The sequence below is a fragment of the Tursiops truncatus genome, chromosome 18 (assembly GCF_011762595.2).
Source record: "Tursiops truncatus isolate mTurTru1 chromosome 18, mTurTru1.mat.Y, whole genome shotgun sequence".
Lineage (NCBI taxonomy): Eukaryota > Metazoa > Chordata > Mammalia > Artiodactyla > Delphinidae > Tursiops > Tursiops truncatus.
The window spans coordinates 56671351-56695579 of NC_047051.1; the positions used below are offsets into that span (position 1 = coordinate 56671351).

The 24229-nt window shown below is 35.9% G+C and overlaps 1 long non-coding RNA gene across 1 annotated transcript in view; it reads left to right on the forward strand.

The window, feature by feature from the left end:
* Positions 1-1407: 1407 nt before the first annotated feature.
* LOC141276985 (uncharacterized) overlaps positions 1408-24229 on the forward strand; it is a 111911-nt gene continuing 89089 nt past the window's right edge. The window contains exon 1 of the long non-coding RNA XR_012327475.1: positions 1408-1508. This is a non-coding gene — a long non-coding RNA (uncharacterized lncRNA). The remainder of the gene's footprint in view (positions 1509-24229) is intronic.

Genomic DNA, 24229 nt, shown 5'->3' on the forward strand with positions numbered 1-24229 from the left:
ATCTCTCTGACCACAGTCTTCATTACAGACTCCCTGTTTGTTCAAATATTCCCACTACAACTTATTTTAAACCCCATGTGAATTTCCAGTTAATTTTTATAGCCCAATTTATCTTGGTTTCCAACAATAAGAATGAATTGCTTGCTTGCATGCATTCCAAGCAGTTATTTCTGGCCCAGAATCTGTCCTCTTCACAGTGATTAAAGGGTTCTGTCTCTTTACACTTATGGTTCTCACAAATTTTAGAACCTTCAAGTCCCTCACTTCTAATTATGGAAACAGGGAAAAACAGAGAGAACATGAAGGATTGCCAAACCATTATAGGGCAGACCCAGAAGGGATGTATATCATTTTCAGTACATTACATTGGAGGTTTGGATGAACTAGATATTTGGCAGAAACTAGAAGTCGCTAGTACATTTTCTTTATTGCAGTTGACTTTAATTTGGTTTTAAATGACAGTGGTGTTAATATTTTGTATTCTCTTTGATTGATAAGCATGGCACAGGTTTTTTTTCTGATAAAACATGCCATGTTCCTATTTCTCCTCAATTAGAAAGAGGATATGATTAAATTCCATTCCAGAAAAGAAAAGCTATGGAAAACTTTTTCTTTGCGAAGTCTGAGGAGGCTGAAGAGAAAAATAAAACAAAAGTAAAACATTAAGATCATAGATCTCTGTTGCCTTACCCTTTTTTTCTCAACTCATGTGTTAACCTTGAAGAAGTGTATACATGTATAGTATATTCCAAATAAGTACCAAATAACATGAAACATGGAATCAACTAGTGATACATTTCTCTGGATGTGAACTGGAAGAAGCCATAAGTCTCTAAGACTCACATCCATCCATGTAACTACGTTCATGGCTGTTGAAGGGTGATAGATATATAAGCCCATGTAAATACTCATGTCTGAACTCTTGCTTGTGATTTTCAAGATATAATGAAGTTCTCATGTACTTTTGGGAGATGATTTATAGAAGATAAAAATAAAAATTGGTTGATTTGTAATTTGGGGACATAGTTTGATTTTAGAATATAAAACTCCACATAGAATTGATATTTATGCTGGCATTTACAGGAAAAATGATGAGTCAGAAAATGGCTTACTTGTGTGTATATATTTGTTTGTGATAGTGGGGTGCTTCTTGTGAAAAAGACAAGATATATATGAGATTCTGGCAATTGCAGTCCTCACTAATAAACATTTGGAAGGAAACTAAACCTGTGATATACACATGGAAGATTAAATACTTTGTATATTCCATATCCTCCCAACACCATGGCCAAGTGTATAACTGAAGATCTCTTTTCATTTTTCTTCTAGAGCTGACGTACATGAAAACACGTAATGAATCAGGCTATGGAAAGTGCATAGCAAACTTTATTTATTTATTTATTTTAGGTTGGCCCATGGTCTACTATCCAAGAAGGGATTTGAGGTCCTGAGGACCAGCTACCCCTCAGGGTAGTGTTTTTCCTTATGACAAAGTTTTAAAAACAGAGGTAAGTGAAAGGAGTTTTAACAATAGAAATGTATATAGAAAGCGTTCTACTCCCAAGCTGACTCTGGAGAAGCCAAGAACATAATGTGTAAGTATGGATCTTGTAATGTAACAAAAAAACCCTGAGTAACGCCTAAGGGGACATGGATTTCCATAATTTGTTTTGTGTCCAGGAGAAGACAACTTAGAGTGGAAAAACCTGAGCATAGCAGACTAATTTGAGTGAAAGCTTTTAAATATTACTCTTGCTTCATTTCCATTTTCACTTAAGAGGCTTGCCTACTAATTCCTCCAAGATACAGAAATTAGCAGCCCTAGCCAAAGGTGTTAGGTGTGGATGGACACCATATAACAGAAAAGCCATGCTAGGGTATGCTGGCATCTGTCCCTCTGCACTTCCCGTCTTGCTTCTCCCAGGGAGTAGACAGCACCTACACCTCTGGTACCAGAAAAGTTGACTTGTGCACTGGCCAAACAAGAAGATTATTGTTGGGGGTTTTGTAGTTCCTGAGACTCTTTGGTCTGTGTACATCCCTCTTCTCTCTCTAGATGAGACACTAAGTATCTTGAATTTTATTTAAAGTTAATGATTCTCATTTAGTTGGGACTACTTCAGATTTAGGAAACCCAAATTGGAAAAAAGGGTGTTGGTCTCATTCTTTATATCTCTAAATAGAGCCTCACCTACTCTGCCACCCATCCACACACAAACACACACACAGGCTACTGCTTTCTGAGGCCTGCAAATCTGGATCAGTCCTAGTAAAGACAGGTCAGTGGTATGAAAGGTATGACTTCATTGGTGTTAAGTAATCTGGAATTCCTCTGGCATTATCAGATGCTTAAAGCTGACACTTTAACTTGAGGTACAACTTGTGGCTTGTTTTGTGGTCCTGCTCTACTACACTTTCTATGACATGGAAAATTGACTCCTCCAGCTGCCTACTTCCAGTTCTTCCTCTTACAGTTCCTTTTTGAGAGATTTCTTCCAGTCTTATGCCTCCAAGAAGCTTTTGAGGGCAAAGAACTTTTAAGATCGCTCCAGACCTGCTAGTTCCCTCTTAGCAAACATCTGGTTCATGGGCAACCCTTGGAGAGATTGCCTTGACAGATTGTGGGAATCCTAGTCTTTCTTTATGAAGTCCTCTTCTCTTACTCTGTCGTCAGACACTTGGCTTTACAGTCTTCAACTTGAAGCATTTCTAGGTTTGTGCTTAGCCCATGTCCATCACCTCAAAATCAAGGGACACAAAATCAGTTATGAGTGGTCTCCTTGAAGCCCATCTCAGCACAAATTAGAAAAAAAAATCATATGTTTCTCCTCTCCATGGAGATTAAGAAAATGCCACAGAATTATAACATTTTCCAAAGAAGTTATCTCTCCCTTCGCATTTTTACTGAAGGCTTATGATGGCTCTAGTCTCAAAACAGATGTGTACACACCTTTATTGTATATCTTGCCTAGGTTAGCTACCTTCTCATTTCGGGTGTGGGGATACTTACCAAATATTTACCTATTTTGGTGTTCTGATACTTCAGCCAAAAGTGATTTGGAACAAGTCACATTTTAACAATGTTACAATATTAAAATTCAATGATAATGTGATATCATCTAAGAACTTTAGCTCAATTTTCTGTACCTGAGCTCTAATTAAGAAATATCAATTTGATTTGATGTGCATTTTTTTGTCAAGTAAATACTTTTCTGTGGTATTTATTATGTCATCTTAGCTCCAGGAGAGGGTATAGAAGAATTCTACACCAGAAACAAGTACGATAGAACACGTAGGATATACAGGGTGCGGAAAAAAAAAAGAAAAAAGACTTAAAACCGAAAAAAATCTGATAGTTAAAAAAGAGAATACAGGGAAGGACAGGGGTTGGGTCCTAGACAAGTGTGTCCTGACCTGCTTCTGAGTTTCTAGGTCATGTGGAGGGATGTAATAGAGAGTTTAAATGAAAATCCAAAGGCAAGGGTCTTTTGCTTCCATCTCTACTTGGGGCTGTAGGAAAAGGTAACATTTATATTAAAATCACATGAATGCAACAGTAAATTCCTTCATGATGCCTTCAAAAAAGCCAAAGAGAGCCAACTATCTCATTAAAAGCCCATGTAGAGATAGAATAGGTGAGATAATCCATTGCAAAGATCAAAGGGAATCCATTGGGTTAATCAAGTATTTAAGCCCCACTCTCCCCATTGTCACCGATCACATAACCCTTTTCCTATACAGACAGATGCCTTCTTGGAAAAGAAGAGGTAGAGAAAATCTAAAAGACTGAACTTTTATTTCTGCTAAAAATAAAACAACTTAGGTGATAACATTTTATTTAACACTTCTTGAGGTGGACAGTCTCCTTTTGTAAGACTGCAAAATGGGGCAGAAGACAGGAAGCTTTTATGGAATAAAGAATAAAGACCAAGAAGGAAAAACAGGAAATATCTGATTGGCTGGGGCCACACAGTCAGCCTTGTCTGCAGTGAGAAAGCCTAGAGTTAACTTGGTGTTTGGGGATAGGCACAATGGATATACTGAATTTCTGATCAAGCAGAGCATTTAGAGGGACACAGAAGTTATCTAAGTTTTGGTTATGTATTTAAATCAATGCTTAATTTTCTTTAAGCTAATTAAGTGGTGTTATTTATAAATTCATTTTGGTAATACCAACTGAAGGTAGAAAAATATATATCTCTAACATACAAATGTAGACATATATAAACACACAGACACAAACAGAAATCTTACAGCTTTCCTTTTAATATTTTAGCCATGAGACAGGTCCAGTAATGCAAAACTCACTAGGTTACAAAAGAACAGCTGTATTCAACTTGAGTTTATGGCAGGTGGAATAAGTAAAGGTTACCTGTTCAGATGGCTTAAACTTTTTTTCTAATATTTGTGGAGAAGACTATTAAGATTTTTCATTTGCTTAGTTTCCAAATAGATTCCCGTTGGTCTTTTTTCTTCTGAAAAGTATTATCCCCTGAAGTTTGTTTTTCAAGGAAATGGCTCTCAGTACCTAGAGAAGACTTAAATCTCAAGGTACAGAGAAAGAGTGAAAGTTCCTCTAAGAAGGACCTTTGTTTCCTGAGCCCAGAATTTTTATAATACCTACAAGGGGAGGTTTTAAGATTGAGAAAAAGGATAGGCAGGCTTTCTTTCTGTTCTTGAAGTCTCAGTTTGTCAAACAAGTTGTACAAGTTGTCTTCAATTTGTAAGAGTAAGACAGTTGTTTTTAAATCCTCAAAGAAGTGGGTTGCAACCTGAATTGCATCCAACTACATTATCTTCGATTTTCTTCTTTACATGAGGGAAAAGATCTTCAACTAAGATAGAACTCAAAAGATTCCTACATTCTAGATTAAGAGTCATTTGCCTTTGGCGCCTCAGGCTGGTGCAATGTCATGTAGGCCTCTGCTGCCGCAGGCTCACCCCGCACCGCATCCCTCCCCCTCCCTGCCCCCTGGCCTGAGGGAGCCAGAGCCCCTGAAGCAGCTGCTCCTTTAACCCAATCCTGTTTGGCGGGACCAAAACCAAAGCTGAACCCCGGGAGCTGTGTGAACAAAGAAGAGAAAGGGAAATCTCTCCCAGCAGCCTCAGGAGCAGCGGATTATATCTCCACCATCCACTTGATGTACCCTGCATCTGTGGAATACCTGAATAGACAGCGAATCATCCCAAATTGAGGAGGTGAACCTTGGGAGCAAGATAGATTATTTTTTCCCCTTTTCCTCTTTTTGTGAGTGTGTATGTGTATGCTTCTGTGTGTGATTTTGTCTGTATAGCTTTGTTTTACCATTTGTCCTAGGGTTCTGACTCTCCTTTTTTTTTTTAATTTTTATTTATTTACTTATTTATTTATTTTTGGCTGTGTTGGGTCTTCATTTCTGTGCGAGGGCTTTCTCTAGTTGCGGTGAGTGGGGGCCATGCTTCATCATGGTGCGCAGGCCTCTCACTGTCGCAGCCTCTCTTGTTGCAGAGCACAGGCTCCAGACGCACAGGTTCAGTAGTTGTGGCTCATGGGCCTAGTTGCTCTGAGGCATGTGGGGTCTTCCCAGACCAGGTCTCGAACCTGTGTCCCCTGCATTGGCAGGCAGATTCTCAACCACTGCACCACGAGGGAAGCCCCTTTAATTACTTTTTAAAAATTTTATCTCAGTAATTATTTTTTATTTTAATAACTTTATTTCGTTTTATTTTTTCTTTCTTTCTTTCTTTCTTTCTTTCGTTCTTTCTTTTTCTTCCTTTCTTTCTTTTCTTTTCTTTTCTCCCTTTTATCCTGAACTGTGTGGAAGACAGGCTCTTGGTGCTCCAGCCAGGCATCAGGGCTATGCTTCTGAGGCGGGAGAGCCAATTTCAGGACACTGGTCCACAAGAGACCTCCCAGCACCACGTAATATGGAATGGCAAAAATCTCCCAGAGATCTCCATCTCAACACCAAGACCCAGCTCCACACAATGACCAGCAAGCTACAGTGCAGGACACCTTATGCCATACAACTAGCAAGACAGGAACACAACCCATTCCATTAGCAGAGAGGATGCCTAAAATGATAATAAGGTCACAGACACCCCAAAACACACTACCAGACGTGGACCTGCCTACCAGAAAGACAAGATCCAGCCTCATCCACCATAACACAGGCACTAGTCAACCTCCAAGAGGAAGCCTACACAACCCACTGAACCAACCTTAGCCACTGGAGGCATACACCAAAAGCAATGGGAATTACGAACCTGCAGCCTCTGAAAAGGAGACACTAAACACAGTAAGTTAAGCAAAATGAGAAGACATAGAAACACACAACAGATAAAAGAGCAAGGCAAAAACCCACCAGACCTAACAAATGAAGAGGAAACAGGCAGTCTACCTGAAAAGGAATTCAGAATAATGATAGTAAAGATGATCCAAAATCTTGGAAATAGAATGGAGAAAATACAAGAAATGTTTAACAAGGACCTAGAAGGAATAAAGAGCAAAGAAACAGTGATGAACAACACAATAAATGAAATTAAAAATTCTCTAGAAGGTATCAATAGGAGAATAACTGAGGCAGAAGAACGGATAAGTGACCTGGAAGATAAAATAGTGGAAATAACTACTGCAGGGAAGAATAAAGGAAAAAGAATGAATAGAATTGAAGACAGTCTCAGAGACCTCTGGGACAACATTAAATGCACCAATGTTCGAATTAAAGAATTCTTCTTCCCAGAAGAAGAAGAAAAAAAGAAAGGGACTGAGAAAATATTTGAAGAGATTATAGTTGAAAATTTACTTAATATGGGAAAGGAAAGAGTTAATCAAGTCCAGGAAGCACAGAGAGTCCCATACAGGATAAATCCAAGGAGAAACATGACAAGACACACATTAATCAGAGTATCAAAAATTAAATACAAAGAAACAATATTAAAAGCAGCAAGGGAAAAACAGCAAATAACACACAGGTAATCCCCATAAGGTTAACAGCTGATCTTTCAGCAGAAACTCTGCAAGCCAGAAGGGAGTGGCAGGACATATTTAAAGTGATAAAGGAGAAAAACCTACAACCAAGATTACTTTACCCAGCAAGGATTTCATTCAGATTTGATGGAGAAATTAAAACCTTTACAGAGAAGCAAAAGCTAAGAGAATTCAGCATCACCAAAACAGCTTTACGACAAATGCTAAAGGAACTTCTCTAGGCAGGAAACACAAGAGAAGGAAAAGACCTACAATAACAAACCCAAAACAATTAAGAAAGTGGTAATAGAAACATACATATCAATAATTACCTTAAATATAAATGGATTAAATGCTCCAACCAAAAGACATTGACTGGCTGAATGGATACAAAAACAAGACCCGTTGGGCTTCCCTGGTGGCGCAGTGGTTGAGAGTCCGCCTGCCAATGCAGGGGACACGGGTTCATGCCCTGGTCTGGGAAGATCCCACATCCCGCAGAGCGGCTGGGCCTGTGAGCCATGGCCACTGAACCTACGCATCCGGAGCCTTTGCTCTGCAATGGGAGATGCCACAGCAGTGAGAGGCCTGCATACCGCAAAAAATAAATAAATAAATAAAATAATAATAAAAAATAAAATTAAATTAAATTTTAAAAAATTTAAAAAATGAATTTAACGTGTTTCATCTACTGAGACACGTTAGAATTTAATAGGGCAATTTGTACAAAGATAATTGAGGCAAGGTGACATAAAACATTAGAAGGGATTAACCTCTAGTACATTTTAGTTGGAATTTAGAAATATTGCAGAAGCTTTTGTGCTCTGTATGAGCCTAAAGAACCCTAGAAAATCAGTAATCAAATAGGAGAGAAAGAAATACCACAAAGGAGTTATAGCACAGGAAAATATGGATGGTAAATGTCTAAGATAATTTTAATATATGTTTATTATATAGATTACTTTTTCCATGGAGGAATGCACATGATTATATATTTGTGAGATATTGCAAGTATAGCATCAATATAGAAAAATAAAATTAGATATGATTGGGGTAAATGGAGATGGCTAGAAGTGTTGCTGGCAATGTGAGTTGGGTCCCACTATGGCATGCCTTAAAGAAGTTTTTCAGAACCGTGGAGTTTTTCAGAACATGTAGATTCTAGCAATTTTGTAGTGGAGAGGTTGAAAACAAGGAGAAAGGCTAGAGATTCAGGCAATATTTCAATCTAAAGTTAATAAAACCTTCAATTAGATTGATAGTAATAGAATAGAAAAGCAGAAGATATTGACACATGTAGATTTGTATTACTTTAGAAAGCAGTGGGAAATTTAAGTAAGGGAACCAGGCAAACTGTTAAATCCATAATTCATCATAGCTTTAAAGCTATTACATTTGCTCATCTTGAAGGTTTATGTTCTGTTGGCATTAACAAAAGACAATTGTAATGAGGAAGAAAACACGTTGAAGATACATAGGTGTTATGAATATCTAGTTAGCATGACTACAATTAGAGAAGGGAGAAGACTGTGAAATTAGGTGAATGTGAAAAGTTTTCAGTGCTCTTCTAGGTAAACGCTATGGAAAAGTATATTCATGAACACAGAGGCAGTTGCAAATAGTGATTGAAAACCACCTATTGAAACATGACCACTGACATGAGGGAGACATTGGGTGTTAACTGTCAATTGTGATGCCTCTTCAGAAGGTGTGAGCAAGTATTTAGGAGATTATGGGGACAGACTATCTGAAAGTCTGAATTCTGTGCAGAAAACAAAAACCATTAGATATTTAAAGCAGAAAGGATTTAATATATGAAAGGAGAAGCTTAAAAATGGTTTCAGTGACTGAAAGGGGAAATCAGGGGTCACAACTGAAGTACTGGGTTAAAGAGAAAGTATTGCAGTTGTGCTTCTGGTTGTGCTTCTGGTTCTGTTACACCACAGTTAACAGCATCTGCGAGCAGATTTAGGACAGCAGAGACGGGATGTCTCAGCTTCTTCCCAACATGAATGTCTCAACCTCATTCAGTCACCAAAATGGCAGTAAGAACATGGCCTCTGTGTTACTTAATCATCCAAATCTCCTTTCAGTGCATCTCATACCCAGAATCCTAGCAGCAAGGGAGTATGGTTTAGTTTCTCGTATTCTGTGATTCAGAGGGCTCATAGAAGGAGATGCTGAGTGAAGCCCAGAAATATGAGTGAGGAAGAAACAGTAGGAGATGATTTTGGCAGATGGAATAAACAGGACAATGAGAATTTAGGTCTGAACCTAGTTATAATGCTCATGTCTCAGGTTACTCCTGGGTCTCAAGCAGCATCAATTGCAAATATTGTGGCAACATTAAGACATGAAAAAATTGCACAGAAGAACAATATGAGACTATTCAAGAGCTGCAACTTCTCTTACTACTAGAAACATACTTTTCAGCATTTTACAGATAATAATGTTTGGAGCACTTCCAGTGACCTCAAACATGTGAACTCTGGCAAGAAAAGAAAAAATGTATATGTACTCTCTGATAAAGAACAAAGTAGGTTATAGACATCAGAATAAATTCTAAGGTACTTAGTGCTCTACAGATACAAGGCAGTATTATACAATGGTTAAAGAGGAACTATAAAGTCATAGGTAAGGGCCAGGAATAACCTCTGATTCCTGACTCTGCAGGCAATACTTACGTAACCTTGAAATACTAGTCACTCTGCCTCAGTTGCCTTATCTATAAATTGGGATAATATAATACCTGTCTTTTGAATTGTTGTGAATGTTTAATTGGCTTTAAGTGGACTAACTCTAGGTCATAATACAGAACCTGACATGTGGTAATACTTACTAGATTTTTAAGTATTGTTATAGAACACTTATTTTCTGTTAGCACAATTAGAGATATTAAAAAAGCAAACAAAAAAATTTGATGGGGTAAGATATCATTTCCTGCCTACCCCTCCCCTTTCCAAAAAAAGGAAAAACAAATATTTTGAACATTTTTTTTACCAGTGGTACAGCCCTGAAATATACTAAAGAAGACTTTAAGTTTCCAGTCATTTGTTTCTGCCATAGAGAATGCCTAGCTCAGTGAAGGAGTGCATGTTACAATTAGAATCAGGCTTCTATTTGACCATGTTTAGATGTTAAGTTTGACATACCTCATATGTGGTGTGCTCAGAATTTTTGTTCTCTAATACACATATATTTCACTGAACCAAATATTTCACAGGATTATCATTGGTAAAAAATACAAAATTTAAAAATCAAATCTGTATTTTTGGCAGATCTAATCCAGTCCTACACGTTTTAAAAGAGGGAACATTCCTAAACATCAGATTTCTTACTGACCCACTCTAAGTCCTGTAAATTCCAATAATGAAAAAATTAACCTTCAGCAGAATGAGGTCCTTGTCATGAAACAACTCTAAGGCTCTCAGAGCTGTATTTCACATGCAGCGTTTATCTCTGTGCTGATCTCTGGCCCCTTGGGGCTGCTGTTTACCAAGCTGGCCATGCTGAACCTGACAATTTTCTGGCTTGGTTATACCTTCATAGCCCTCCCCTGACAATAGCATCTATTGAGGTCCTTGCTGGAGATATTTTACTTTCTCTGAACTCTGATTTTTCAAAAGCTTGGTAATTTGGGATCTTCACCTGAGTGGCAAGAGGTGAGATGACCGCATTATAGATACCTTGAGGACTGTAATTTATCTAGTGGCTGAAGGAGAAAGTTGAAGTGACTTAGAAGGTTCTACAGTTCTGGCAAGAGCTACTGGGGGCTGAGAGCAGAGAATGACCACCAGTCTTAATACAAAAACAGAACAAAAAAACCTTAATGTTTACCCAACTGAAAGACTTTGATAATTCATTCATATATTAAGATGTTTTATGCACCTTATTCAACTAGGGGGACCAAAAAAGTAGTCATGGGGGAGACTAAGTAAGTTATAGAAGATGTTCACTGTGAATATTTGTGGTCCCTATACATCTTAGTATACTAAGTGTCTTAGTATACTAAGACACTGTACTCTCTTAGTTTTTGTTTTAATTATATTGTGCTTTCTCAGTTTACTGGACTAGCCCTTTAATAAGAAAGTTCTTCAGGACTTTGTGTTCAGATATTTTGTAATGTTGAGGGGGAAGTTTATTTCTCTCCTTAAAAAAAATTTAAAAAAAAACAATTTCACATGTCTAGTATATTGCTTTCCAGTTCTTCTTCTTGATATAATTAAGGCACATAATTTCTTCATGTATTTAATTTAAAAACATAGGATGTTTGGGCACTAGAAAATCTAGTATTAATTTCTAGCTTATATGAAGCAGAAAACAGCAATAGTTGCTTTCCTGCATGCATTCACAATTCATTGACTCTCTATTATGAGAGTTAATCTTAAGGAGATTAGTCTAGTGGATTTTAATCATGGTAAATTCTATGGCATGATTTTGCTATTAAACACACTATCTAGAAAATATATTGAAAAAAGGGGATTGATATTCATCTACAGCTTGTACTTGTCAGAAGAAATGTGATATAAAAATTACTTCTGGTCTTTATGAGCCACCAGCAGTTCTAAAATATTAATATTAAATATTTTTGAGATGTCAGTAGGTTAGTTAATGTAGAGACAACTCATATAAAAAGAAAAGCACTCATAACTATTTCGGCTTTGCTTTGAATTAATCAGATATGATTTTCAAATGATTAACATTTATTTAAATGTAAAATGATTTACATCTTTCTAAATTTAAAATGCATTATTTATTAATGAGAAATTATTGATTAAATGAACTAATATTTTCCAAACATATATGAATTGATTACAAAATTATTTAGCAAAATGGTCTATCTCTTTAATTAAAATTTGGAAGCAAATGAATTCAATTCTCTTAAGTGTTATACATACTTTAAAAAGGCTAGTAAAACCAAATATATGTACACTGTAAGTATAAAACTAAATGCACACATAAAGCAGAAGTGGTTAATATAAGGACTTCAGTTGTTTTTATATTTCTCATTATTTTTACACCTTCATAAGTTGCAATTTTTAGTGTTTAGGCCTTCAGTAATTCTACAAGAATCTTACAGTTTAATCTTATGGTATTGAAAGGAAAAAGAAAAATCTCATAAAACAGGTGAAGTTGCAAATTCTGTGTTGATGACAATTTATTCCTGATTATTATGAATGAGTTTCCATTGTATAGATACATTTACTTATATCAATAAAAATATGCAGCTTTCACAGAGGTTTAAATTTATGTAATTTAACACTTTCTTCTGAAATTGTCTAAGTCCATTCATTTCACCAGTACTATTTCTTTGGAAACTGCCACACCGTGTCTCTGTAATCAGTTCCCTGGAGCGTCACAGGCTATGTGTCATGTGTCAACACATGTGAATCGTCCATCCCATTTAAAATGATTAGGAAGCACTGGTATGCAATTCTCTTTATTTCTAAGTAGGCAAATATGGAAACAGGGAATCATAGCTAAATTAAAGAAAGCTGGAAAAAATAGCTATTGTACTGGAAAAAGGAGGAAATGATACGCATAAATGAAACCCTACCCAAAGTCCGAGCATGCTTTAGCACATATTGAATTATCTAAAGTACTCAGAGGAAACATTCTATTCACAGATATAAGATATCAGCATGGACACCTGTAAATCTAAAGAGAGGGTGTAACGTGTTTAAATATAGATAAGCAAAAACATTGGATTTCTAATATGCTTGTAATAATTAGTTTGAAAATATATGGGAAATTATCTCATTTGAAGTGAAAATAAAATTATCAAATGCCTAACACTAAACTTAGTAAAATAATTGTGCAATATTTGTTAAAATCAATGAGCAAAACTTTATTAAAAGACAGAAAATCATGCCTGGATTAATTAGAAGCATATTATGCTCCTGAAACTAATACATTTCTCAAATGTGAGTTCTATCCAAAATTAGTACATAATTTTGATGTAAAGCTAAAGTAGTTGAGTTGATAATAATGTTTTACCGGGGGTGGAAATATGCTAAATAGCAAACAAATTTGTCCCCAAATCCCCCCCCCCATAAAAGAAGGAGGAAGTGGAGGAAGAGGAGAGCTAAGCCTACTGATATGAACGTATATTCAGGGGTTGAACACAAGACTGTCAAGTAGATAACATATATAGAATCAAGAACCCAGTAAAAGTAACCAGGAATATTTGTGAATCCAGGAATAAAAATAGCTAATTGGTTCCTTTTTATATTAGATTCTGCTCTGTATATTTTTATATATTAAGTAAACTACATAAATAAAACTAAATAGCAAGAGCTATTTTTATCATTTTTTAAAATAAGGAATTGGAAGCACAGAGAGTTTAAACAACCTGAACAAACTGACATAAATATTACCAAAATTTGAACCTAGGAAACCTGGCTTCAAAATTTGAGCCCATAACCATAACACTGTATCATTTTTAGTGTTTAATAAATATCATATTTCTTATTAATGGAGAAATGACAGGCCACTTAACACTTAGGAAAAACTGTCTAATCCATTATACCAAAATAAAAATCAAACAGACAAAAATTAAAACCCTAAATTAAAAAATAAAAATAACGATGTTATATTTCTGCCTCATATCATATACTTAGTAATATTCAGATGGGTTAAAAATATAAAATCAAAGCCAATTAGAAATGTATTCATCCATAATAATTTTATAATCTTGAAATCTTAAAATGGGTAAGGACTTTTCTAAGCAAGGCACACCATGTAAGACCCTAAGTAACTTAAATTCCTGGCACACAGTACTTAATACTCATTTGTTGAATAAAAGTACTACTGAATGAATGAATGAGATGAGATGAGATGAATGAAATAGGATACTTACTATATGACTTTTTGCATATGATAAATCTTAAGGGAAGATTTATCATCTTTTTCCTCCTAAATAATTTTCTCTTATTCATACCTTATCCTAAAGGAGATCACTAGTGTTTAAACTGTTTCTAAGAATCTCTGCACATAATACTGGGGATCAATAATAAGTTTTAGATATTATTTGGTCACAGGATCAGACATTGCATTTTTTCTGAGCAAGGTAGGGCAAGTGGTATCTTAAATAATCATGTGAGTGTATCAGAAGAGATCAGAAGAGTATTCTGTACATCCAGTTATGACTGGGAAAAACAATTAAGAGAGAGGGAAAAGTTGATTTTCTTATCAGAATGATTCTGGGGATAAGGGAGACCCTGAGACACCCCACACACACACACACACACAGAGCTTATATGTTGTGGCATCCATTTAGGATATAGCTTTGATGGTAGTTAAAATTTAACTTTCTGTAAGGAAAATTGGAGTTTGAGTTGATATCATCTATTGGCATCATAGTGTGTATGAAGGCTCTCAGGGTAGACCTGAGTAAGGAGGATCATATGAGGAATTGATTAGATGTCATTGGAATACTCTGAAGATTAAGGGCTTGCCTTCAAACTTTATCTAAATCCTTAATCCACTGTAAGCAGAGTCCACTGAATCTTTGTGGACCTTACTATTCTATAATCCCCTGCTACTCTATGCATCTATACACACACACACACACACACACACACACACACACACAGATACACACACAAGTGAATTGCGTAAGGCAAACAACAAATTTTTCAAATACTTGACTTGATTATTATTTTTTGTTCTAGGTAATCCAAGTTTTAATAGTCAAAATGCAGATTTTTTAAAATATAAGAGGAAATCTAAAACTTTTAAAATAAGTTACCATATTCTTGTAAAACTGCATATAGAAATATACAATGATGTGTGTGTGCATGCTCATACAAGCTCATACAAGTAATAATTGGTTAGAAGATATATGGAGACTGTCTCATTCAAAATGAAAAAGAATTATCAAATTTTACAAGCATGCACGCACTCACTTCTCAAACTCTGGGATATAGATTATTTTATTTTAATTGATCTTATTTTACCATTATGCAAGAAAAATACTATACTCATTCCAGGGAAAATAAAACTAGGATCAGTAGAAGTAGTCTATTTAAAATAGTTTCCTTTATACAGTAACATAATAATAACTTAAAAACTTTCTACAAAATATTTTGAAAATAAATTCTAAAAAGTCCTATGTTGCTTTTGTTTTCCTAAAAAAAAGCCGAAAGTATAATCTTTTTCTGAACTATATTTATGTGATTGCTTAATTAATATAGTTAAAATGTAGATGAACTACTCACTAGAATACATTTACATTGATTTCACAATTTTTTTGGAAGAAAAGTTACTTACAATCCTATAAGCTACTCTTTGTTTGTTTTTCTCCTTGTGCTCGTTGTCACAAAAGCCAGGAGTCATTTTATTATTCTATACTGCTTTTTTTTTATTAATTCCTCACCAGCAACTTCTATAAACCTGGCCCCTCAGGTACATTATAACCTATCATGTGTTTAATTACATCTAGATCACAAAAACATACAGCCGTTCTTTTCCCATTGCTATTATTTCTAGATGAGTTAGAGTGGTATCTTCAAGATTTCTTAACCCAAATCATGTTAAACATTGTAAAACAAGCTCTTAATCTTTACTTCACGTTCAACTTTATAATCTCTAAAACAAAAAGCCTTTGAGGCATTCTTGTTAGGCTGTTTGTCTTCTTAGAAGAAAACCTTTAAAAAAAAAAAAGAGGAAGTTATAGATACCATTAAAAAGGTAGAAAACAAAATTGAAGTGTGAATAAAGTTCAGTTTTACTTTATCTTGCATATTGCTTTTTATAACCTCCAGCAACTTAGGATATCCATAATGTGTAGTATATTTTCATAGATAAAAGGGACGGATACATTCCGCATTAAGATTGTTTCCTGAAAGGACTGCTAAACCTTTTTAGATTTTTGGCAGAATAATAAAAAAGTCAAGTATTACGATCAACTTTCAGTACACTTTTTAATTTTTTCAGTCTAATGTCTTTCCTTTTGCTTTTGAACTTTCAGTAAAAGCAACCAAGAGGCTATGAGAAGTTGCATCATAGACAATGAAGAATATATGTGTTGGCTAAGCAACAAAATAGTTGCTTTCTTTTACTGGCTATTTATTTGCAAAATAGTAAGTGGATTGTTCCTTCTAAACGCAAGTATAAAATACAAAAAATGTCTTTAACACCCTAAGTACCCAATAGTATCTACGACCCTCTATTTTAAACCTGAGTTTCAGAGAGATGTGCTTCAGATGAAATACTGCAGTCCTCACTGTCTTTAAAAAAAAACAGCAATATCACTGCACTGACATTTTCTTTTACAGTGACACTAGAATTACTAATACCACTATAGGGCTGTCTGAAACTGCTCACTTCAAAGCTGGTAATGTCCCTTTTTCATTTTATATCCTTTACAGACTGTCTTCACTTTAGAGGTTAGTAATTCATTTCCATTGAAATGTTCATTGGAATAATTCAGTAGTATTTTCAGGATCTGAGACACTGAGAGTAACATAAGAGAACTTGCTGGAAGCTTTTGTTTTATTTTAGACTTTTACTAGAAAAAAATTTTTTTTAAATCTCTTTTTTGTACTAAGTATGGAGAAATCTATAGTAAATAAAATATATGCAAATGAGTATTATGTAAAACAATATATGTGCGTATTTTAAATGATTATAATAAATGAGTCACATCTTACCTCTAGTAAATTTATAATATTCTGATATTTTCTTATAGAAAGATTGGTCAATAAAAGAGGAAAAAATACAACTTGAAATTGAAAACACACAGATCTGACATATGACATATATTTTTACAGTTCAGGCTGTGGCTATCTAAACTGACCTCAAATCTAGAATATTATGATCTGACTTGAAAAGTACTTGAAAGAGAATATGATTCAAATAAGTTACGTTTATTCAGAATTGAAATAATCTAAAAATTCTTGCTATGATGGAGGACAGTGTACAAAGATATTTCTCAACATTTTTTGCCCAAGCCATTCCTTCTATTATTGGGCAACTATTTGTCACTTGTGATTAGGCTATAGGATAAAATAATCATCAAATGAATTTCCTGTTTTCTCTGATTTCATAGTACAATGAAGACATTTTTTTTGAGCCTCCATTAAAGTACAAGAAACATATCCAATTTGTAGATTAGTAAGAAAAGGATCAACTCTTGTACTTAGAAGTGTATAGTACATTGGTTGTGCAGTCCAATAACACATTTACGATTTTGGGTCATTTTGAAAGAACATAAATTATGCTATTCATAAATACCTTAATGCAACATTGTTGTTTGAAACATAAGGTAAAGTTTATAATAGTGCAACCACTTTACATATAGGCCCTTCAAATCTTAATTTCCAAGAAAACCAGATGCAACAAATTGATGCATGTTTGCTCATTCTGAAGAAAGAATTATTCCAGTATTCAGGAAAAAGCAACTATCAATCAAACAAACAAATCTTTGTATTAATTCAACAAGACTCAGCTGAGCAGATATCTAAATGCATTAGCATAGCATGTCTGTGAAAGAATAGAAATATTAATAGATTAGCTGTGTCTCTCTCATCCACATTTCTAATTCCTCACCTTTAGGGGATTTACTTATAGAATTTCCAGATAAACAGAACAAATGGGAGATAGATGATAGATAGACAAATAGATAGATAGATAGATAGATAGATAGTTGATAGATAGATAGATGATAGATGTATATAGACAGAGATAGAGATATAGAAACAGATATATAGGAAGAGATTTATCGTGAGTGATTTGCATATGTGATTATGGAGGCTGGGAAGTCCCACAGTCTGCCAACTGCAAGCTGGAGACCCAGGAAAGCCAGTGCTGTAGCTCTTATTCCAAATCTAAAGGACTGAGAACCAGAATGGCCAATGGTGTCAGTACCTGTCTGAATCCTAAGGCTCCAGAACCAGGGCGACAGAACCTTGATGTCCAAGGGCAGGAAAAGACGGGTGTCCTAGCTCAAGCAGAGAGCAAATTTTCCCTTCCTCCACCTTTTTGTTCTCTTCAGGCCCTCGATGTATTGGATGAAGCCCACTTGCATTGGTGAAGAAAATTTCCTTTACTCAGCCTACCGATTCAAATGCTGATCTGTTCTGGAAACACTCCCAAAGACACACTCAGAAATAATATTTTACTAGTTATCTGGTTATCCCTTAACCTAGTCAAGTTGACACATAAAATGAACCATCATAGGGGCAATGCTTGTATTTATCCTGCTTGAGTTTCCTGAGCTTCTTAAATTTGTAGTGGTTGTCTTTCATCCATTTTGAAGGCTCTCAGCTGGTATGTCTTTATTTCTTCTGCCGCATTTTCACTCTCTTTTTCCTTTTTGGCAAGCCGGTTGTGCACTAGGCCATATCATGTTCTACCATAGATCTCCAATTCTTTCTTTTTCTTTTTTAGCCTTTTTTTAAAAACTGTTTTTCAGTACAGACTTTTTTTGTTATTATTAATTCAAGTTCATTTTTTCCACTGTTCAGTACATTAATTTTTAGAATTCATCAGTGACTTCTTTATTTATGATGTATTTTAATTTAACATTTTTTTCCATTTTATTCTTTTTATTGGTTTCTTTGTCTCTGATAATTTCCCCGTAACATAATACACATTGCTCACAATTTTAAGTATGTACTTGGGCATTTTTATTATAATTACTTTAGAGCCACGTTCAGAAAACATCAGTAGCAGGGAAATCTAGTTTCTGCTTCTGCTGATAGTTTCTTTTATGACCATGTGTCATATGTTCTTATTTATTCCTGTGTATTGTGATACTAGTGTAATATTGTTAATCTATTAAAATGACATACCCTTTCTTGAGCCAGACTGAGTGGGGACCTGAATCAATCTGATCAGTAGATGAGCAAGATCTGGATTTTTTGAATGTTTAATTTGATTCAGTTTACTAATAGGTTCAATTTTTTTTTTTTTTTTTTTTTTTTTTGGCGGTACACGGGCCTCTCACTGTTGTGGCCTCTCCCGTTGCGGAGCACAGGCTCCGGACTCGCAGGCCCAGTAGCCATGGCTAACAGGCCCAGCCTCTTGGCAGCATGTGGGATCTTCCCGGACCGGGGCACGAACCTGCATCCCCTGCATCGGCAGGCGGACTCTCAACCACTGCGCCACCAGGAAAGCCCAGGTTCAAATATTTTTAACCATAAGGTCAGACCTTTTCCTTCTTTGGGAGATATGAGGAAAGATGAGATTCTATAGATCTTTCTGTGCTTTACAGCTGAGGCTCGATTTTTGGCACTGTAATTCTCTTTATGCTCTATACCCTACTGTCAGCTTTCTGTTCAATGTGAAATTCTTCTTTCTCTTTAGTCTTGACTATCCTTTCTGTGCCTAGAGAGATCTTTTTGAAGGATTTGTGTAAGAGGGATTTCTCTCAGAATTTTGTCATCTCCCTCTTACCTCCATCTACAGTAGATTTTCCTATTTTCAATGCTCTATCAATAATGAGAAGAGCCATAAGTCTCTACTCTCTTATTAAATGTGGATCACTTTCCATAAAGTATTTCACTTATTATTATTATTTTTTTTGCATATTAGTTCTCTGATGATTTCAGGGAAGCTAGGATATTTAAGCAGGTCTGGCTTGTTGGGCTGTTTATGTGAAAGCTACAATCTGTTGCAACTATCTAGAACACAAAAGAAACAGAGGTCTCTCTCTCTCTCACACACACATATGCACTTTTGTTGTTTTGCTGATAACAAATAATTAATTTATTAGCAAGACTTTCCGTTCATTTATCAACAAGATGCTCTGTAGACCTATGGCTAAGAGACGATGTTAATATGCAGCCACTTACTCCTTTCTAGGACTGGTAAATAACCTAGTCGGAACATCTTCAAAAAAGGAAATTCCATGTTATTTTAGGTAAAGTTATTCAATGTTGAACCATCACTGCAGTCTGGGCATTTCCTCTTGTGTGATCTTTATTCTGTTATTTAAGGTGTTTTAATTTATACTTAAATTTTTCCATGTTCTTAAATATGATTATTAGGTTTATCTTAAGAATATGCTCTTTAGAATAGCTTTCTCAAGTGATTTGCTAATATCTTTAGGTGTTCTTTGTAAAGAATTATTAATTTTTTGTCCATCTCATTTTAACTATAATAGAGTTTGCCATGATTTTACTGCAACCTATTTCTTGCTTGGTCTCCAACAAGAAAAAGAAACAGGAGAAGAACAAGTGAGCTGTCATGTTTCTCAAAAATCTTATATTAAGCCTCACTATCATTTATTTTTTATCATTTTAATCTTTAAGAAAACAAATATTAACATGTCTTAAATACCCATCAAGTGTCAAATCTAGAATCCATTAGCAAACATAACAGATATGAACATGTGCATGTATGAGAGTGACTGTGAAAATACAGCCCAATTTTCCCCCAACCCTTCAGTTGGTCTTATGAGCTTCCCTTTTCTGAAGTTGCCAGAATGACCCCAAATTTTCTTTTATTTGTTTATAAAAAATGTTAGATCCATTTTAGTCATCATCCTTCATCCTATTATATTCTCATAGTAACTCTTCATTAAGAAAAACATTTGGAACTGGTTGGCTTTAGTTTGGAAAATCCTAGATTTGCTATTGTTTTCCTTGACATGGTTTAAATAGAACTTTGTTTTACACTCTGCAACATGCTGAGGAAGAGTCTATAAAGTACTGAAATATTCATGTTTGTGATCCATTGTAGTCATTCCCTAGTGCCTTCTGGGTTTTGCAAGAATGAAACAAAGAGGAGTTATATAAGTATCAGCAGTATCGCGGCCTTTCAAAATAAACTTTACAAATGAAGTGTTTGGGAACAGTTTGTGTTTGTCAGAGATAAACTACTGAAACTAAGCAAACTTGGTAATTTATTAGAGTTTGCAGAACACATAGACAAAGAGCAGGTTATTATTTTAATAGTTGTACCTAGGTAACTCAGATAAATATTGAGATACAATGCTTGGGAAAATTATTTCTACTTGTAAAATTAGAGAAACATAAATGATTGTACATATTCAAGGACCATATTGTAACACAATAAAAATTAACATGAAAATTATAACATTTGGATTTTATTATCTCCTTTTAATTACTATGCATGATAATAAAGTTATTAGGTCTATAGTCATTAAATATATTTTATGTCAAAGAGATTAATAAAACAGTGTCAAGCTGGGGTGTGATGTCACAAAGACAGCAAAATAAGAGGACCCCAGCCTCCATTCCCCCATGGTTATCAATTACTAGGCAACTATTCATGAACAAAAATTGCTTTGGGAGAGCTCATGAGTCTATGTAATAGACTTCGACAAGATAGTGGAAAAAGAAAACACTAAGAATAATCACACACAAAAAGAAGGAAGAACAGCCTCATTTTTCCTGCATTACCCCACCCCCAGCAATACCAAAAGGGAGCTCACCTGCTAGAATAGTTCCCCTCCCTGGGAAAGGGAGAGTGAGATGAGAGACCAGCTTCTCCAACCTTTCAGAGCACCCTCAAAGGACCTGCTTTGGTCTCAGCCCTCCCAGAGACCAGCAAAGCTGAGACAAGTAGAGGCACCTAGGAACAAGGAAGAAGAGCAGCTGCCTTATAACAGGAGGAACTGTGGTTTCCAGTAAGCTACTCTGCAGAGGACCCCAGCAGCTATTGCCACGGAAGAAATCAAGGACCACCACAGCTGCCTCGGACTCCTTGCAGATTTCATCAGTTTTTACCCCACAGGTATTTGTGTTGGCAGATGCCAGCCACCTGGGTCCCCAGCCCTGCTTTGTTTTCTCCGCCCTCACTAGAGCCTGGGATCCACGTGGCAGCCAACCCTGGCCTCAGTGGCTGCATGAGTGCAAGATGCTAGCCTGGACCCCTGCAGTTATCCCTCACTACCAGGGAAACGCTTGAGATTAGCCCTTCCAGTTGTGCACTTGCATGCTGCTGACCTGACCTCATTGACCTCTACTGCCATGTGTGTGACCTTAGTGAGATCCTGCAGCCACAAAAGTGCACACCAATAGCCAATGCCTCCATAGCTGCTTGTGGGCCCAGATTCAGCCCTATCTCTAGTCCCTGGGTTGCACCATTGAGCTCAACTAGCTAGGGACCCTCCTGGCAAGGGCTGAGGCCAACAGCAGGCACACTGGTGGCTGCGGGGTGCCTGCTGTAGGTATATATTACCACAGATGCTGGGTCTCCCCACAGGCCCAGGACAGTGGAGGCTGGTATCTGGAATCAGGCCAGGTGTGAGCAGATGCACAACTGGAGGGGCTAATTGCAGGTGGGCATGGTGGTGCAGGTCAGTGATGGGAGACGGGGCTGGGTCTGTGTCCACAAGCAGCTGAGCATGCCCAGCCTGTTGGTGCACACATCTGTGGCTGCAGGGTCTCCCTGCAAGCTGTACACGTGGCCGTGGAGACAAGGCATGTATATATATTTTACTATCGTATCCTTGTAGCTCAAACTACAACCTGGCACAGAATAGACAGAATAATTGTTAAAAATTAATAATCAAACATTTAGATGTATTATTTTTGTTTTACAGAAAAAAAATTAAAATCCCATCCAAGCTAAAAAAGGATGAGATGTAAAGCACAAATTTAGAATTTACAGTTCTCTTATTCCCGTTTTGAAAATAAAATGTAAGAAAACCATAAATGAAGTCCTTTACTTAACAATGAATCATCTTTTAAATTTGCTGTTAGTATAATTCAATAAACTGGTAATGTAGCAGAGATAATTTCTTCTAATATGTAAGAAACTAAATTTTCAAATAAATGATCAATCCTTCTCTAAACAATTTAATAACACAAGAATATGACATAAAACATCCAACCTCCTTTAAGAGTAGATCTGATTGCATTTTCAGAAATTACAAAAATTTGCTTCAATGCCTGAGTACATTTAACATATGTGCTTTGTTTGGAAGCTAAGTTAATTTAATAATAACATTTAAGAGTGTAGTATTAGAGAAACATACAATCTTGTTTTCTCTGATCTATCCACAAAATAACTGCCTTAGATAGTAACCTAAATGATTCCTCAATAAACTTTATGTATTTAAGTACATCCCTGCAAAACGCTCAGATTTCTCCACTTAAATATTTCCAGAGCACCAGGCCAGCAAAGACTATCAGCATCTGGAGACAGCATTTTCAGACAGATTGGCACAAGATGAAATTAGTAGGAGATGAAAAAAGGAGAAGGATTTAAACTTGGGACTCAGGATGGTTAAATGACTTACCAATGACACCAGGAAATGAAAATCATCAGATTTGAGGCTTATGTTCTTTGTACTACATGATGAAGGAAGACTTGTACACAAATTCCTTTTTTTTCCCCCAAAGAATGAAATCTCCTTACTAAACTCTAAAAAATATCTCGGCCACGCCATCTCTGGGATAAATAGTAGAACAAAATCATTATGCACCTGTGTGTGTGTGTGTAGTATGTGTTTAAATATGTGTGCCTGTGTGTTGTGGTAAGTGTTTAGATGTGTTGATTCCAAAATAAATCATTTCTACGTGTATGTAGTGGCACTAGTAGTACCTATGGTACCTTGTAGGATTGTTGTCCTGGACTCTTTACTCCCTCCGGCAAGGTAACTTTGCTGTGCCCTCCCTCTCTGGGCAGAGTATATTCACTCTGCCACATTGATGATGGTACTTACCAAGTGACTTGTATCCATCACCTATATGTGATACAGTGAGAGACACCTTGAGTAGAAGAGAAATACACATTCATTATTTCCTTTCTTTTCCTTCCCACCATCTCTTCCCTCTGTTCTTCACTTTTCATTTAATACCAAACATTACTTAACTTTTTCCCCATAACTGCACTCTTCTAGCATCTGGGAAGGACAAATGATTTATTCTAACCCTTTAGGGACTTACCATAGATGAGGAGATGGGGTTACTGGTTGTGAAGAGAGAGAAGGAAAAGTTCCTAACTAATGCATTACATTACAGTGTAGGACACAGAGATTTAGTCAAAGTTCAAGAGGACCATTCAAAAAGAAACCATTACTTTCACTTTGTGAAGTAAAGAAGATCTTGAAGGTGATGAAAATTTGCACATTCATTACAATTTCTGTAACAGTAGTATCAAAAATGCGTATATAACATATTTTATTTATTCTTCAAATATTTATTCATTTTAAATACACATTCCCTACCAGATATTGCTAGTGAACCTACAACAATAAAACAGGAAATTGAAAATCAGATCACTTAAATTTTCATTTGGTCCATTGTACTAGTCTCATTTGTCCTCTCCTCATATAAGACTGTCTATGAATATTTTCATGGTTGT